Here is a 15000-nt window from a genome sequence, read left to right on the forward strand (position 1 = left end):
AAAGGCATCGGAATTATCTTCTCTAATTTTATGCAGAGCTTTCGCCTAACTGTTAGGCATCTTCAGTGCTAATGAGTACAGTGTGTGGGAAATGATCTTATATACACAATTCACAGATCACAGACACATGCGTGCTGATCCGGTTGACCAATCAGGAGGCAGGAACACTAAGCTCCGCCCCCAGGCCAGCGGCTGATCCTTAAGGTGACCTCGATGTCTTTGGATGTGGGAATGATAAATGGATCCGGAGTCTGTCTGTTCATCGTGGGGTTTTTATCTTTTATGTATAAGGCTTCTAGGATATGAAGGCGTGTGTGGTTTGTTTCTGTCTGTAAAATAGTGATGCCCTCCTCCAAATTCTTTCTTGTCAGTGGGGTCTGATGTACGTCAGACCCCACTGACAAGAAAGAATTTGGAGGAGGGCATCACTATTTTACAGACAGAAACAAACCACACACGCCTTCATATCCTAGAAGCCTTATACATAAAAGATAAAAACCCCACGATGAACAGACAGACTCCGGATCCATTTATCATTCCCACATCCAAAGACATCGAGGTCACCTTAAGGATCAGCCGCTGGCCTGGGGGCGGAGCTTAGTGTTCCTGCCTCCTGATTGGTCAACCGGATCAGCACGCATGTGTCTGTGATCTGTGAATTGTGTATATAAGATCATTTCCCACACACTGTACTCATTAGCACTGAAGATGCCTAACAGTTAGGCGAAAGCTCTGCATAAAATTAGAGAAGATAATTCCGATGCCTTTACTTATACCTCCAATGCTATTTGGTCAGGTAATTAAAGAACTTAGCACGACTCAGCGCGCCAGCATTAGAAAAGTTGAGAATGTCAGCAAAAAACTCGTGAACGCAGAAGCTGCTGCAAATTTTAATGACATTTGCCTTAAAGAGGATCTGCTGCCCAACTATAGCAATATATATATATATATATATATATATATATATTACAGGTGAAAAATGTAATCACACATTTGTCAATAACGTAGAAACCACTGTTGGAGTAGAAAAGACTGGAAACGGGGAATCTATATATTCCGATTGCAAACTGCAATCCTCTTCAGTAGATATCTACTGAAGAGGATTGCAGTTTGCAATCGAAATATATAGATTCCCCGTTTCCAGTCTTTTCTACTCCAACAGTGGTTTCTACGTTATATATATATATATATATATATATATATATATATATAAAAATATAAATATATATAAACATATATATATAAAATATATAAATAGAAATATATATATATATAATTAAAAAAGCAGATACAGAACGTTTTCGTCTATTAAGACATTTGAAAATGTAATAGACGAAAACGTTCGGTATCTTTTATTTTTCAGTTTCCCGGTGGTTTATGCAAAAATAGTTTATCACGTGTATTTTGTGATTTCTTTACACACACACACACACACACACACACACACACACACACACACACACACACACACACACACACACACACACACACACACACACACACACACACATATATATACATATATACAAGTATATGCATATATATATATATATACGTATATATATATATATATATACACAACATACATACATGCATGCATACATACATACACACATACATACATACATGCATGCATGTATATATGCATACATATCCGCACATACATCCATCCATTCATCCAAACATACACACACACACACATACACACACACACACAGCCACACACACACACACACGCACGCACACACACGTACACACACACACACACACACACACACACACACACACACACACACACACACACACACACATATATATATATATATATATATATATATTTTTGTTTTTTTTTTTTTCTCTTTCTATATATATATATATATATATATATATATATATATATATATATACATATATATGTATATATATATATACAAATGCATAGATGCATATATACACACGTACATACGTACACACATACATACATACATACACACATGCATACATACATACATGCCAACATATATAAGCACACACATGATACATTGTCAACATGCATACATGCTATACACATATGCGCAAATATGTAATTATATGCATATACGTCACTAAATATAGATACAAAATGCTTACAGACACACACGCACACACACACACACACACAGACACACACGCACGCACTCGCACACACACACACACACACACTTTCAACGAACGGACGGCTTGACGAACGCTCTGAAGAAAAGTGCAGATTGTGGATACCAACGCAAAGAGAAGTGCCTTTTTGTATTTGCAGGGGGGGGGAATTGCTCGTGAGGTAGTGGGAAAGTAAGGAAAGAGGAGAGGGGGAGGGATTACTGGGGAAATGGAAGGTAATGAGGAGGTGGAGGAAATGGCCCTGACGGGCCGCCGAGTAGACAAAAGACCCCAAGACGAGTTGGATGATAACATGTCTAATAGGAATGTGAAGATTAGAGGTATAGATAGGAGCAATATAGCAGAAAGTGATGAGAATATTTTCAAGGGATTTAAAGAGAGTGGGGGGGACTCAAACCCCCCCCGACTGACAAGACTAGAGATGAAGGTTGATAAGGTGATCGAGGACTTGGAGAGTAGGTTAGGTCATATGAACACCATTTTAAAAAGGGTTGAAAGATTGGAAGAACTGGAAAAGGCGAATAAAAACTTAACTGATGAAATAGAAGAACTAAAAAGACAGTTAAGAGAGGTAAAGGGGGAGAATGAGGAATTGAAGAAGAATAGTAAAGAAAACAGAGAAACAATAGCTAAAGAAAGTAAAAATTGGAAGCAAACCCAAGAAGGAAATAAGATTTCATTCACTGACATAGTCAAACAGCAATTGAAAGAACATACTGAAGACTCAGTTATTAAAGTGATGAGACAAAAGGAGAATATAGTAAGGGATTTAGCAGACAAGAAGAAATGTATAATTATATTAGGAATGGAAGAGAAGCACAACACAGATAGAACCACAAGAATCAAAGAGGAAAATGAAAAAGTAAGCCAATTACTAGAATCAGTTCAGGAAGATGAACCAGGAATTATGAAACAAATCGAAGAGAAATTTAGACTCGGAAAGTATAGCACAGACAAGACCAGACCAATTAAGATTAAATTCAAGTCACAAACAACGGCAGAGAATATCTTATCCAAAACAGGGAAACTAGCAACAAGTGAACAACACAAAAAGATATGGATAAAAAGAGAAATGAATAAAGAGGAAAGAGAGGAAGAAAAGCAGAAAAGACTGGAAGCTAAGACAAAAAACGAGAACAGAACGGAGTCAGAGAAAGAGAGATTCTATTGGAGAGTAGTGAACATGAAACTAAGGAAGTTCGACATACAAAAGAAAAACATAAGGGAAACAGAGAACACAATGGAAGTGGCAGAAAACTAAGAGTGTCTTACACAAATATAGATGGATTAATAACAGGATTGAATGAGCTGAATGATTATTTGAAAGAAAAAGAACCGGACATAATGGGAATTGTAGAAACAAAATTAAAAGGCCCACTACCACCCAACAGTGTAGGACATGATGCATACAATTATTGGATTAGAAACAGAGAGAAAAAGCAAGGGGGTGGAGTTATGTTCCTGACTAAGAAGGATATAAACGTGAAAGGTGTCATATATGGAAAGAATACAGTAGAGATGATTATGATAGAAGTGGAAGACAGAGATAAGAAGAGCAGAAAATTTGTGATCAATTATGTGCCTCCGAAAACAGCCTCATGGGAGGAGAGTGAATATAAAAGTATGTTAGAGGACACAAAGATAGCATTAACTAAAATAATGGAAGACGGAGGAAGAATAGTTATGATGGGCGACTTTAATTGCAAAGAAATCTGCTGGGAAGAAATGACAGCAAAGAGTGGTGATGACTCATGGGGAAATGCTCTACTTGAGATGATTACTGACCATTCAATGACACAATGGATACAAGAGAACACTAGGTATAGAAATGAAGAAGAACCATCGAGGCTAGACTTAATAATTACATCTGAACCTAGAATAGTGGACAAGATTGAATATAACACACCAATAGGTAAAAGTGACCACATATTGATTGAACTGGAACTTAATGAAGAAAAATATATGAAAAGAAATGAACAATATAGAAAAGGAAGAATGATGTATGAAAAAACAAACTTTGATAAAATAAGAGAATTCTTCCAACAAGAAAACTGGGAAGAAATATACAAAGAAGAAACATCAGTGGAAGAGAAATGGAATATTTTGACAAAAATTTACAAAAAAGGAGTGGAAAAGTATGTCCCAAGACAAAAACAAGAAAAAGAATATGTAAAATGCTGGTACAACAAAAGTTGTAGGGAGTTAAAAGACAAAAGAGACAAAGCCTGGACCAGATGGAAAAAACACAGAAGACCTGAAAAATGGAAAATATATACTGGTTATAGAAATGAATATGTACAAAAGTGCAGAGAGAAAAAAAGAAAATATGAAAAAGATGTTATAGAAAAGTGTAAAGATCAACCAAAACTATTCTACAGATTTGTAAACAATAAACTGAAAAACAAACAAGACTTGGAGAAATTGAGACAAAGAGGAGTTGAATACACTGAGGAAATGGAAATGGCAGAAATTATGAACAAACATTTTAAATCAGTGTTTACAAGGGAAAATATACAACCTGAAGAGATTGAGTGGAAAGAAAAAGTCCCCCCTATGGAAGAAATAGAAGTAACAAAGAATGAAATATTGACACACTTGGGTAATTTTGATGTCAGAAAATCGCATGGGCCAGATGAAATAGCAAACTGGATTCTGAAAGAATGCAGGAATGAACTGGCAGACAAAATACATAGCATAATAAGCAGTTCCTTAAAAGAAGGAAAAGTTCCAGAAGATTGGAAAAAAGCAAATATAGTACCTATATATAAAGGAGGAAATAAAGAAGAACCTACCAATTATAGACCAGTCTCTCTAACAAGTACAATAGCAAAAATTTGTGAAAGAATTATCAAAAGTAGATGGGTAAAATACTTGGAAAAAAACAACGTACTAAATCCAAGGCAATTTGGATTCAGACAAGGACGGTCATGCGTCACCAATTTAATATGTTTCTATTCAAGGCTAATAGATATAATACAAGAAAGAGATGGATGGGCTGATTGTGCATTTCTAGACCTAAAAAAAGCTTTTGACAAAGTACCACATAAGAAGTTGCTTAAGAAATTAGAATATGAAGGAGGAATACAAGGTAAATTGCTAAATTGGATGGAAGACTTTTTGCAAGAAAGAAAAATGAGAGTAGTGATAAGAGATCAGCACTCAAAATGGAATGAAGTAATAAGCGGTGTCCCGCAGGGAACAGTTCTGGCCCCAATAATGTTTGCTATATATATTAATGATATGGATGAAGGAATTGAAAGCTATATGAGCTTCTTTGCAGATGATGCAAAACTACTGAAAAGAGTGAAAACTGAAGAAGATTGTGAATCACTACAGAGGGATCTAAATAAAGTACAAGAATGGAGTAGGAAGTGGGAGATGGAGTTCAATACAAAAAAGTGTAGTATAATGGAATTTGGAAAAAGCAAAAACAGAATAGCAGGATCATATAATTTGGGAGAAGAAGGAATAAAAAAAGTAGAAAATGAGAAGGACCTGGGAGTCATTGTTATGAATAATATGTCACCTGAGAAACATATAAATAAGATTTTTGGAGAAACTTATAATTTAATAAGAACAATCAAAGTGGCATTTACATACCTGGATGAAGAAATGGTGAGGAAAATCCTAATCACCCTGATAAGACCAAGATTGGAATATGCAGCAACGATATGGTCACCAAGTACAAAAAAATGTATAAAAAAACTTGAAAGGATACAAAGAGCAATTACAAAACTGGCACCAACACTCTCAAAACTATCATATGAAGAGAGACTACAAAAACTTAAACTACAGACACTAGAGCAAAGAAGAGAGAGAGGAGATTTGATAGCTATTTACAGAATCATGAAAGGCATAGAAATTACTGATAGAGAGAATCTGATAAAATGGGATGACAGAAATACAAGAGGACACGGAAAGAAAATAAAAAAAGACAACTATAGAAGAGATTTTAAAAAGAACAGCTTTCCTCACAGAGCAATAGACAGTTGGAACAAGTTAGATGAGAAAGTGGTGTGTGCAAAAACAATACATGAATTTAAAAATAGTTTAGATAAAATGAGATATGAAGACGGGACCCCACGAGCATAGCTCCCCTTCCCGTAAAATACAACTAGGTAAATACACACACACGGCCCGGTAGCGGATTGGTAAGGCACTGGCCTCACAAGCCGGAGAACCGGGGTTCGATTCCCCGGCCGGGCGGAGACAAGTTGGGTTTGTCTCCTTTCACGTGTAGCCCCTGTTCACCTAGCAGCGAGTAGGTACGGGACGTTAGTCAAGGAGTTGTGACCTTGCATTCCCGGTGTGTGGAGTGTGAGTGGTCTCAGACCTACCCAGAGATCTGCTAATAACGAGCTCTGAGCTCACTGCCGTAGGGTGGTGTCTGGCTGTCTCGAAAAGAGGCTGCAGCAGATCCGAGGTGAATACACACACACACACACACACACACACACACACACACACACACACACGACTCGGTGGCGCGGTTGGTAGAGTCCCAGACTATCACTACGGCGGTCCAGGTTCGAATCCTGCCTAGGGCGGGGAGTTGGGTGTGTGTGTGTGTAAAAGCATTACCCTTAGATCGGTCATACGAGTTCTGAGCTCTCTTCCGGGAAGGAAATAGCTGTCGATCACGAGTCCAACCCCTGATAAAAAAAGGACCAAGGTGAATCACACACCCATACACCCATACACACACACACACACACACACACACACACACACACATATATATATATATATATATATATATACATATATATATATATACATGTATATAAGTACATGCATACATACATATGTATATATTTGTATATATGAATACGTATGTATATATATATATATATATATGTATATATATATATATATATATATGCTACAGTAAGGCTATAAATTATTTTATTGGGAAATCAAACAATTACAAGGAAGAGGAAAAGGCTCTTAGAAGTGTTTGTCATGAATATACAAAAAACACACCAATAAGTTTGAGGGCAAGACATGCAATCTGCTGAGGAACACGAATGTTTTTTTCACTACATGGACGGAGAAATAATAAATTATTCATAGATTATCTGGAATATGCAGCAGTGGTATTGTCGCCACATCTGAGCTCGAAAGAATGCAAAGAACCAGACGTCTTATCCCCAGCATAGGAAGCAATCATATGAACAGAGACGCATGGATGACCGACTATCATTAAGAAATAGGTAACATCTGTCTTACCAACAGAGTAGTTAACGAATGGAATAGACTTTGTAACTATGTAGGCAGCACTGACACAATTGATTGTTTTAAGACAAGGTTAGGTAAATAATTTTATGGATATGGATGAAAGGTGATAAGGAACTGCCTGGTGTGTGTCTTATGGTTTCTTGCAGTCTCCTCTATTCTTGTGTTTTCAAGTTCTTATGTAAAAAGAATGAACAGAACAAAGAAGATCTATTGTTTTTGGACAAGAGGGCTTCGCAAGGTCATGGGAACAAATTAGGAAAAAACTTCCCTGAAGAAAAACTACTTTCCGTACAAATCCATCAGCTCCTGATGTGGTCTGATACCCAACCTAAAACCGTGAACGAATTCAAAATTGGATACGATAGACAAAAATAAGGAACAGAATCCCATCCTCCAACGACTGCATACGTGAATCGAACTCAGGATCACTGATTTTGCATGCCAAGTCGGTACCACAACTCTAACATGCCATACATGTGCGCGTGCGTGTGTACGTGTAAATATTTGTACATTTACCTAATTTTACTTAATTGTTGTATACAGAGAATAAACTATGCCCATGCGGCACATTTTCCTCCATCTATCATATCTAATATTTATTGATTTTAGTTTGATCGTCTCTCAAGCTATTTCAGAAGCTGACGCGTTTATAAAAGAATAGTATCAGACGTTGTCTTTTTCACTTTATTCCCGTAAATCGCCCCATCTCAAACGAACAGATCTCTGTCAGTTTTGTCCAACTGTGATCTGAAAACCACCTCCTTCTCAGTCTCCCCTCGTCTGGTGTATCTACAAAGCTGAGAAGCAATTTGATTGCTACTCATTTTCTTCTCTCAATCTTGTTTCATACTCATGCTACCGCGTGTAAATTCGAATTTCCTTTCCGAGGTCCGGGACGGAAATAACCATGTTTTTTTCAGGATTTTTTTTTTTTAATAATCCTGGAAGTCTTATTGTTGTCTCTTAGAACAATGTGTGAATGAGAGAGGGGGAAGGAGAGGGAACGAAGGATAAGGGTGCTGGAACAAGACTTACAGAATTGACAATCGCCCGTGGCACGTTTCCATACACATTTCTGTCCTCCACTTTTTCCTTTAGTCATGTTTTATCTTTGCAAAAGTGCGTTGGTCGCTGAGTAATGTCAATCATGATGCCAAAATACAAGATATGATACAGTTTTACCTTGGTTTGCATGATACGCACGATAAACTTACTTAGTGCGTAGTTAGGGTTGTAATTCTTTTCAAACGATTCTGTTTTGTTTTGCAAATATAAGATAATGGGTGAGTCATCGCGTTATAGCGAGTCATATACATTAGTTTGGTAGACTGAAACCTTGGGAATTGTCAAAAATCTAAAAATGCAATTCAGCGATAAAGTACGAAGAATGATCTACTAATAATGGTCCGTCATGTGAACATTTGAAGAACTTATGCACTTAAAAAAAAAAAAAAAAAAAAAAAGTGAAAATGCAAATTTCTGCAAAAAATATTTAAATTGATAAATAAACTAGTGAATGAATAAATAAATTAATTAATAAATGCCCAGGTAAATTAATAAATAAAAGAATAAATAAATGAATGGCTACATGCGTAAATAAACAAATAGGTAAATTACAATAAAATGAGACCAGGAAGAAAACCAGTGATAAACTGGAAACTGTAGATTTTTTTTCCAAACATTACATCATATCAAAGCCCTCTGTAAGGGGCACCATCCTAGCCTTCCGATGGGAGAAGTTTGTGACGTTAAACCATATCACATCACATCACATCAATGTAGTGGAATTGGGAGATCTCAATGCCAGAGTAGGGGAAGGGAAGGGGTGACTCTACTAGTAAGTGAGGAGGTAGGTAAGCGAGTGGTGGAGTGGAAGGAGGTTTCTTCAAGGTTAATGTGGATGAAGGTGAAACTGGGAAGGGAGATGTGGGCCTTTGTAAGCACATATGGGCCTGGTAGTGAGAAGAGTGTAAAGGAAAGGGAGGCTTTTTGGACGTATTTATATGAATGTGTAGAGTGTTTTGGGAGGAATGTCAATGTAGTGGTATTGGGAAGTCTCAATACTAGAGTAGGGGATGAACCAATAGATGGAGTGGTTGGGAAGTGTGGAGTGCCTGGTAAAAATCATATCGGAGAGTTAATAGTAGAGATGTGTTTAGAGAGTTGATGATAGCTAACACAGTGTTTAGCAAGAAACCCAAGCATAAGTACACATGGGAGAGGGTGGTGGATGGAAGGGTGGTTGATAAAGCATTAATGGACTATCTAGGAAAAGAGTAGGAAGAGTTTTGGATGACCATGTTCTTAGGGGAGAAAGTGGGGGAATATCAGATAAAAAAAATTATGGAAGGTAAGTTGAGAATGGAGGATAGTTGGAGAAAGAGGAAAAGGGCGGAAGGTAGAGAGGTGCTTAGAGCAAACTGTTTAAATGAGAAGGAAAAGAAGCTGGAGTACAAGGAGAAGGTGAGAGAAGTGTGCGAGGTGGGGAAGGATAGAGTGAAAGCAGGTGTAGAAGAGTAATGGTTTTTTTCAAGTAGGAAGTGACAAGGTGTGCAAAGATAGTTTGTGGAACAAGGAGGATGGGAGGGAATAGAAGGAAGAGTAGCGAGTGGTGGGGTGATGAATTAGAGAAGGTAGCAGAAGAGACGAAGCGAACATTCAGGGACTGGTTGCAAAGTAGGATGAGAGAAAAATATGAGAGGTATGAAAAAAAGAAGAGTAAAACAAAAGATAAAGGAGACAAAAAGGAGAGGAGTATGACAGAAAAAAAAATAAAGCAATAAAAGATGTTTTGTAAGGAAATCAAAAGAGGAAGGGGAGGTGAATCAATTAAAAGGCGCAGATGGGCAGATCTTAACAGAAGAAGAGGTGGTAAGGGGAAGATAGGCAAATTATTTTAGAGAGCTGTTGAATGTGGAGGATAGGGAGGGATTGGTGGCAGCAATGGGAGGCGCTAAAAGAATGACGGGGATGGAAGAGGAAAATGGAGGAGAAATAAGAAAAGATGAGGTGCAACTAGCTTCGAAAATCATAAGAACAAGTTAGGTTCCTGGATTAGATGGGTGTCATACGGAGTGTCTGAAGAAAGGAGGTACAGTAATAGTAGAGTGGCCAATGAGGTTGTTTAATGTGTGTCTGAAGGAGGTTAGAGTGCCAAAGGACTGGAGGAGTGGCTATATAGTTCCACTTTACAAGGGGAAAGGGGACAGATGTGAGTAGTAGTTTCAGAGGGAACAGTTTGTTGAGTGTAGTTGGGAAGGCTTATGGGAGAGTTTTGATTGAGGGGATTGGATGAGGAACAGAGGGAGTGATTGGTGAGGAACAGTGTTGTTTTAGGAAAGGTAGGGGTTGCGTTGATCAGATTTTTGTGGTAAGGCAGATATGTGAGAAAGCTATAGGAAAAGATAAGGATTTTTTGGGCCTTTATGGATTTGGAAAAAGGCTTATGACAGGATAGATAGGAAGGCACTGTGGAAGATTTTGCAGATATATGGGATTGGGGAAAAGCTCTTAAGGGAAGTCAAGAGTTTTTACGAGAGTAATAGAGCCTGTGTTAGAATTAGAGATGGAAAGAGCGAGTGGTTTGAGGTAAAGGTGGGACTGCGCCAGGGATGTGTCGCGTCGCCATGGCTGTTCAATTTATATATGGATGGGGTGGTGTGTGAGGGAAAGGCGAGGGTAATGGACAGGGGACTGGAGATAGTTAACGAAAATGGAGAAAAGTGGGAGGTGAGCCAGTTGTTGTTTGCTGACGACACTGCACTTGTGGCAGGATCAGAGGAAGGATTAAGGGAGTTAGTGGCAAAGTTTGGGAAGGTATGCGATAGGAGAAAGTTGAAGGTAAATGTGGGTAATGAGGTTGTTTAATGTTGGAAGTAAGTCTAAAAAGAGAGAGGCTGGAGGAAGAAGCTTTAGGTATTTGGGGTCACATGTGGCAGGAAACGGAGGAATAGAAGTGGACGTAAATTGTAGATTGAGAGAAGCAAGTAAATGCCTTGGGGGATTGAAAAGTGTTACGGGAAATAGGCAACTGGGAACGAATACAAAGAGGAGATTGTATGAAGGGGTGATTGTGCCGACGGCATTATATGGATCAGAGACTTGGAATTTAAGAGAAGCAGAGAGGAAATGTTTAAATGTGTGTTGTATGGTAGGGGTTACTAGGTTGGAAAGAATGAGAAACAAGGAGGTGAGCGGGAGTGGAAAAAGAGATGGCAGAACATAAGAACAAAAGAACATAAGAATAAAGGAGACTGTAAGAGACCATAAAGTCCTACACTAGACAGCTCCGTATCCATCACCACCTGTCATCCCAGATGAAAGATTATTGGGATGGTTTGGACACATGGAAAGAATGAGTTATGAAATATTAGTAAAAGAGGTGTGGAAGGCAGAGGTGGGGGGAGTGAACTTGAGGGAAAGACCGAAGATGAGATGGATGGATGGGGTAAAGGGGACGCTGCGCAAGAGGGGAATGTCTGTTGAACAAGAAATGGAGAAGACAGGAGATAGGGATGGGTGTAGAATGACTGCGTGTGGATGATATTGTTATACAAGGGATGGAGGGAAGGGGGTGTAAGAGGTGCTTATGTGTGAATGATATTTTGATGCAGCCCGAGGGGATTTCTCCCCGTCTTCTCTTTTTCTACATGAAGGGACGGAGAGGGAGGTCGCCGATTAAATGAAGTGGCCTTGCTGTGGATGTAATGTGTCTTGCTGCATATGCGTTTGACCCACGGCAGTTAATGGATGTAGGGATGACCCGTCATCCATGTGGAGCTGAGATGGAAGGGGTGGAGAGGGTGGTGGAAGGGAATGAAATGGGTGGGACTAGATACGTGCCTCTGATTTGGCTACCTCCCTTATCAAGGGGAAAAGGCTCTCGGTACATAGACAGATAAACATCACAAAGCGTTAATAAGAAAACTAATATTTGAAAAGAAATACAAGTTGCCGTATAATGATGCAAAAGAAAATGAAGTATTTGGTATCAACACAAGACAAAATACAAGAGTCAAATTTGGGTTATTTCTTTATGAGTATATTTCAATGAAAAGAATAATAGGTAATTTTTTTTTTTCAAATTTAGGAAACGTGAAAATCGTGAGTTCATTCTCAACAGACTGGCATTGAAATCGTTGAATAGGTCAGACGAGTTTCATAGACACTTGGCTGTTGCATCGTAAGTAACTGGTGGAGCTAACGTCATGAATTTGGCAAACTGATCAAGGCAAATCATCATATGTTACGTTCGTGGAATACATTTATGCTATGTTCTGTACAAGAAGTGGCAGTGTGCAGGAGACAGGGATAACTCTTCATCCACAAAGAGCTAAAATGAGAGGGAAGCAATAGGTGATGGGTGGGAGTGGGTGTGTCCCTTGGCTGGCTACCTTCCTTATAAGGACGAAGAGCCCCTTGGTATATAGACAGACGTCGCCTGGACATGGAAACATGGAAACTACTGGTCTGGAATGTGAGCAAAAGGAGTTAAGACGTCCGATAGAAGGGTGTTGGAGCTGGAAAATGGTGAAAAACAGAACACTAATTTCTTTCCAACAATTTACAAAGGAAATTTGTAAGAATGTTACAATACAGATTCAAGTTGGTAACGGGTATGGTCTCCTAGTACAAAGTGGAACAGCTTGTTAGATATATTGGAGCGATCTTTTTTAAGGTAGAAAGAACACTTGCTAAAGGTATAATCGACTACAGTACTGAAATTACAAACAGGAAATTTTCGGCATTCAGGGATTCGATAACAGCATTGCAAAAATGAGCAAAAAGGTTAGAAAGAAGAGGGTGTATATCCTATTCATATTAAATGAAAATTTAGTAAGCATGTTTTTTAATTTTCAGTGAAAATGAAAGATCCCCCATGCAGATGAATTAATGAAGGTAACAATAAGGTTCCTGTAGACCCTTAGGAAAGAAATATCATAATTGGATTGGCAGTTAAATCTACTCTCGTGGAACCAACAAAAAAGATGTTACGAAGAATAAATGAAGTAATGATGAGGATTTTGCAAACTGAGAGCCTCCAGCCAATGATAATATGAAAACATCTGTCGGAGAATAAATACCACTAACAAATCAATTCTAATGAGTAATAGATCAGGTTCATTGTTAAATTAGAACGATGGATGAATGTAAACTTACTAGACAGTATGTCGATATGTTAGAGGCAGCGGGAAAGGGAACACATAATATGGAGAAATTGTTCCAGACTTTCATTTCATTACCATCAACTTCAGCTGAAGCCAGAAGGAAAATTTTGGTCGTTGGTCTAGTCAATTACAAAATTAAGAATAAGGCTCATTGACCACAATATTGACTGTGCTTCGAGTTATTTCATGATTGTCTAAGTGTGCATGACTATGGAAGTAGCTTGTGTGTGCAGAGTGTTACATTGTATAATTTTACCTATTCTCTTATCCTTTTATGAACCCATGTTCACATCAGTTTGCAATAAAATAAAGAGAACTTAGTTTCAGTGCAGTATATTTGATCAAATAATAATAAACCTACCAAATAATCTACAGACACTACATGTCTGTAGTGTCAACGTATAACATTTGTCAGAACAAATATTACCTGACAATACAATTTTCCGGAATGCTGGGAAATGTCTTGGTTTTTGACAAAATTTTAGGATTCTAGTCTCCAAGACAGTTACTAGGTGTGTCCGTATTTACCTGGGACTGGTTTGCAGGTTCTACTATTTTTTTTTTTATCAAATCCCGTCTCGGTTAACTTGAAAACAACACGTGCACGTTTGTGTGTGTGTGTGTGTGTGTGTGTGTGTGTGTGTGTGTGTGTGTGTGTGTGTGTGTGTGTGTGTGTGTGTGTGTGTGTGTGTGTGTGTGTGTGTGTGTGTGTGTGTGCTCTCATTCATATTCACATTGTTATTGTTTCAGAACTTTACCATTTTTTTCTCGTTTCTACTCAGACGAGAGGTGGTTGCTTTGAACTCTGCATGATCTGGGGTGTAGCTCACGCTCTAAAGATCGTACGCAGGGTCGACCAAATTTGCCGAGTTCTCCCATCTGAGCCCCTCGACCAAGGGGCCCGGTGCTCAGGGTAATCAGGGGCGTCTTGCCCTTGGATCCTGAGGCCCTGAACTTCCAAAACATTATCCTCTTCATCAATACGTTTTTTTGTGTGTACTAAAGAAAGTTCTTAGTGTGTGACATCACTTCGAAGTAATCAAGGCCGGATGTCCCATATCTTTATGGGCATGCTGGTCGCGTCATCAGAAGCGTGTTTATCTCGCACTCGCATAGTCGTGGGTTCGATTCCCGCACTCCTCTCCGATTCCCAGCAATAATTGTTTGTTACCTGCCCCAACATTCCAAGCGTATAGGGCAAAGGTGACGGCCTCAGTTGCAGCTACTCAGCGCCTCTTGACGTAGGGATGACCATCTTCGGAGTAGTTTATTTTAAAGTGTGATGTATGCGCTCTTGTGTACTCTTTTCTCTCTCGATTCGATAAAAAAAAATCCACAATATTTACATGTCTACCCATTGTCTTTTTCCTAATAAGGATGGTAAACATCCTCACATAGGGTTCTATAGAATTATTAGTACATTCTTATATCATAAATGAGT

Source organism: Oratosquilla oratoria, chromosome 13 (assembly GCF_046742065.1).
Source record: "Oratosquilla oratoria isolate Oo_2021 chromosome 13, ASM4674206v1, whole genome shotgun sequence".
NCBI classification, from domain to species: domain Eukaryota; kingdom Metazoa; phylum Arthropoda; class Malacostraca; order Stomatopoda; family Squillidae; genus Oratosquilla; species Oratosquilla oratoria.